Source organism: Helianthus annuus, chromosome 3, assembly GCF_002127325.2.
Source record: "Helianthus annuus cultivar XRQ/B chromosome 3, HanXRQr2.0-SUNRISE, whole genome shotgun sequence".
In the NCBI taxonomy this organism is placed as follows: domain Eukaryota; kingdom Viridiplantae; phylum Streptophyta; class Magnoliopsida; order Asterales; family Asteraceae; genus Helianthus; species Helianthus annuus.
This window is the reverse complement of record NC_035435.2, coordinates 113,380,450-113,385,162: the sequence shown is the minus strand read 5'-3', so window position 1 is coordinate 113,385,162 and position 4,713 is coordinate 113,380,450. Positions and strand designations below refer to the sequence as shown.

Genomic DNA, 4,713 nt, shown 5'->3' with positions numbered 1-4,713 from the left:
TGTTCGGAGGGGAATTTGTTTATGTTCGTTTATTTAATAAACAAACGAACACGAACAAAAATTTTGTTATTTTAATTAAATGAACGAACATGAACCCACATTGTTCGTTTATTTGTGTTCGTGAACGTTCGTTTATGTTCGTTTAAATTTTAGTAAATACATAAATAGTTATATTTATATAAATACTAGTGGGAAACCCGCGCGTTGCAGCGGAGTCGACAATACGGGGCGGAAACATAATTCAAACCTTAAAACGATAAATAAATCATATATATATATATATATAAGTTGTATATCTATATTACCAACCCGATAGCTCTATCGTTTGATAACCATAAAGACTTATGTCAATACTGTAAAGAACAAAACCAATTTCGATCAAATACGGTACCGTTAGCAAAAAAAAAAGAGAAAACAACAAAAAAATATAGTCGTAATATTGACTAAAACGGTATGAACAAGTGTTCGATTTGACTCAACAAAAATAATAAAAACAAGTGTTCGGTGTGACTTACAAACAGATGCACAATAAACAACAGTTCTCACTCGCCACAAAGTCTCACTCTCTTGGATCCTAACAATTATATCCAACAGCAATTCTGAAGGCAAGTTCGCCGACTGACCTTGATGACCATCTCCACCAGAGCTACATCCAACGCAATATGAGACCTAGATCGATTCCTCCAGTTCACTGTCTCCCTTCAATCCCTCTCCTCGATATACTCCCGATCCCATCTCGCATCTCCCTCAGCTCTCGCACAAGTCCTTTGAATGACATCTTGATAATTTATCATGCCAATCTATACACCTTCCCTATAATCATAAATCAAGAGTGAATCTCTGAACTACAAATATGAAAATTAAAAAAAATGATATTATTTTATCCTTTTTACAAATATGTATCTGAGCATATTTTATCATTGAAAAAAAAATTATTATTTTATCAGCTGCCTCCTTGACACCTGTGTAGCCGCCAATTGTTGTTAGTAGACTGGCTTCATCCCTCTCATGGCCACTTGTCATCGCCACTGCCTACTACACATATTTGCAGATGATGCCACTGTTCACCACAGAGCTACCATGTTACTGCTGGTCCGCCTTGGCAACCCCTGGTACCCAAGTGTTGCTATTCCAAACACCAACCATAAGAGATCATCATGTTGACGGCACTACTGGTGGCCAATCATTAACGATTAAGCATAAATGTTGCGCAATTATATAATGTGGAACTGAGAATTAAGTTTTACCTTGGATAACATGATGACGATAAAACTATTACCAGAAACTTTGTTTTACCTTTGGATAACAATAAAAAATAGGGAGTCTCGCACTTAATGAGGCGGTTTCACAACAGAAGTTTTCCGAGTTCCACTCGATAAAATGCCACTAAAAAGGAACAGATTGCAAGTTAATAATAATGTTTGCTAAAAAAGAATGAAATAACATGTTTAACATAAAGCGAAAGTAGTCAAGTTTAATTGGCATTTTATAAGTCCGCAAAGTTTAAACGACCCGTGGAGCTCCAACAAACAAAAAGTCTTTTTCTCCAACAAACAAAAGGTCAACACTCCAGGCCTTGTCAAAATTCGTCTTCAGAAGCCCATCCTTTTTTCGGTAGTGCTAGTCATGATGCCTATAGAGAGATCTTATATTCATTTAACTATAATAATCAAATGTCTTAACTACACTGAAATAATGATGAAATAGAAACAAATGTCTTTTTCTCTAGTTCTAGTAATCATTCTTTTTTTGGCATTAAAATAAAAGAAATGATCTACATGATTCATAAACTTTGGTTTTGTTCCTACAGTTCACATTACAATAAGGTTGCCACTCCAGAAGCCCATCCATTTTTCGGTAGTGCTAGTCACAATGCCTACAGAGAGAGTTCTTATATTCATTTAACTATGATAATCAAATGTCTTAACTACACTGAAATAATGATGAAATATAGACCTGGCAAACATGTCAGTTCGGGTCGGGTTGGATCATGGGTCAATTACAAAAAATGTTTTTTTTTGTTCGGGTCGGAACGGGTACAGGTCAGAACGGGTTTCGGGTCATGTTGGTTAAAAATTGCTTTAAAAAAATAGATTTTACTTAAAAAAAAAACAAAACGAAACAAAAAAACTGAAAGGATTGAACCAATCCGAAACGAAACCGAAAAAACCATCAAAACGAAACAAAAAACCAAAACTGAACCGAAACGAAACCGAATAAACGACCAAACAGAAACAAAAAACCGAACCGAAACACAAAAAAAAAAACTGAAGATCAAAACCGATCCGAAATGAAATAAAAATACGAAATGAAATAAAAATACTGAAAAATTGAAAGCAATCTAAAACGGAACCAAAAAATGGATCAAATCGAAATAAAAAATCAAAACCGACCAAAACAATACAAAAAAACCGAACTGAAGCTAAACAAAAAACTGAAAAGATCAAAACCGTTCCGAAACAAAACAAAAAAAAAACCCTATTAAAACGAAACTAAAAATCAAAACTCAACCGAAACGAAACCGAATGAACCAACCAAACAGAAACAAAAAACCGAAACCGAAACAGAACCAAAATAAAACAGAAAATACTGAAACCGATTCGAAACGAAGCCGAAAAAACTGACCAAACCGAAACAAAAAGGAGCGAATAAATTTCCAACTTGTATTAATTAAGCTGAGTTCATCAAATTAAACCCTGGCACATACCCAATGGATGCAAGATACTCCATAACCTAACCCGAACAACCATAGTAAATTGAGCTGCCATCAGACAATACCACAACCTTATCAAACATCCAATACAGCCTACTTGATGGCTGATGGATTGTGGTGACCACACTCCTCCCTCCTCTAGCCAACCCATTCAACGTGGCCATTAACCGAAGAGCCGTGGTAGAGTCCAGCCCTGAAGTCGGCTCATCCAAAAGCAACAAACTCGGGTTCGCCAACATTTCCTGTCCAATACAAACCCGTTTCACCAACATGTACATTATTCTAATACTAAGATTAAAATTTTGAAAACCTAATCCTCTTTTTACAATTAAAACATTCATAATACTAATACTCAGATTCTATAACTAACATGAATAGTTAGATATTACCTGAGCACCTTGAAAAACACCCTCTGCACATTTATGACTGACCATTACCTCCTTTTGAGGTCTGTCTTGTTGATAATCATATCGAACTTCCCATATTCTTTTATGATTCTGATTCTGTAATCTGTTAATTGGAGTCAAGGCTTTTCTATCCCTAAAACTAATCTCTTGAGTCAACTGCTTGGCTTTTGTTTGTCGACATACCCATCATCGTTTCAGTCTTGTACGAGTTCACCTGCTAGGTCAACTTGATCTGTATCACCAGCGTTAAGCATATCTTAAACGAAGCACAAATGATCAATGCAAGTGTTGCATCAGATGTGCATAATCTCTAAAATCTCAACATGATTTCACCCAAATTACCAAAGCAAGTGCTTTTGTTAAAAGAAAATGAAAGAAAACTATACCTGCGCAAATGGAGCGAGAACTGCAGAAGTAGCGGAACCCTAAATCCCGAAACCTTAAACCTTCCATTGATGGAATCCCTCGCCATCCGTGTCAAGTTCGACTCACCGGAACCCCACCCTTCTGTTCATTGTCCGCCATAGAACACCCTCAACCACCACCGAATCCTAACCATACCTGTGTCGCTGGAACCTAACGGCTAACACCATCGACCTGTCTGGTGTCTAATCAAACCACCACCAACAAAGAGTGAATAATTAATTCCTTAAACCTAATAGTTTGCGATCATGTTAGCAACGATCCAATAATAAGAAATAAGAAACATCAAAGAAAGAAGTTCAACCCCAAATCAAGAATCCCACAAAAGTGAAATTGATTTAACAGCAAACAACGAAGTTTAAACAAATTCTAAACAAAAGTCACCATCAAAACCAAATTCTTCATGACATATATATGAAACAAACTGACCTAAAGAAAGGGTTGGAGAAGAGACCAGGAGAACTTCTTCCGGCAACTAACAACGGCGGTCTATAAGTCACCAGAATCTCCTTTCTTAAACCACATGTAATCTGCACTCGAATTATTTTGTAGGAATCGTTGTTGAGCCTGATGTTCCATTGAAGGGTTGCAGGGGTCTTAAGTCTTAAGGCCATGGGTATGTGGCTTGGGTTGGGGGAAAACGCCCAAGGCATCACCCCGGGTGGGCTTGGGTTGGGGCGTGGCCCCTTGGGGCTTGGGTTTCAAGCCGGGTGTGGGGCGGGGGAGCAAGGTGACATGGCGGTTTGTGAATGGCCAAAAGAAAAGAGCCGTTAGCCAACGGCTATATTAAAAAAAATTTCTTCCATTTTTTCACTATAAAACTCACATTTTTCTTTCATTTTTTACCACATTCAACCACATCTTCTATACATCTTCAATTCTCCTACTACAAAACGAAAAAATGCATCCTTACAATCGTCCTTATGACTCGAACAAACGGCATCGCCTTCAGCTGTGAGTTCTGGCTCGCGTAGGGGAATATACAGCGACCAGTTGGATGACATTTCATGCAAGTTGGATACATTCAACGTATTCCAACAAGAAAGGGCCGAAATACGAAGGAGCAAAGAAGCTAGAGATGCCGCTAGAGATGCCCTGAAACAAAGACGGGAAGATTTGAAAATTCTATCCCAGCCGATTGATCACCTACAGGGTGACGAGTTAGAAATA

General features: G+C 37.6%; 1 long non-coding RNA gene across 2 annotated transcripts; it reads right to left on the bottom strand.

The window, feature by feature from the left end:
* Positions 1-446: 446 nt before the first annotated feature.
* Positions 447-4,135, bottom strand: LOC110927843. Of its 2 annotated transcripts, none has more exons than XR_002585949.2 (3): positions 3,973-4,135; positions 3,103-3,775; positions 447-2,955 (listed from the first exon to the last, which is right to left on the bottom strand). It is a non-coding gene; the product is annotated as an uncharacterized LOC110927843 (long non-coding RNA). The 2 variants fall into 2 exon arrangements; XR_004889554.1 differs by having other exon boundaries at positions 3,103-3,728.
* Between the last annotated feature and the right edge of the window lie 578 nt (positions 4,136-4,713).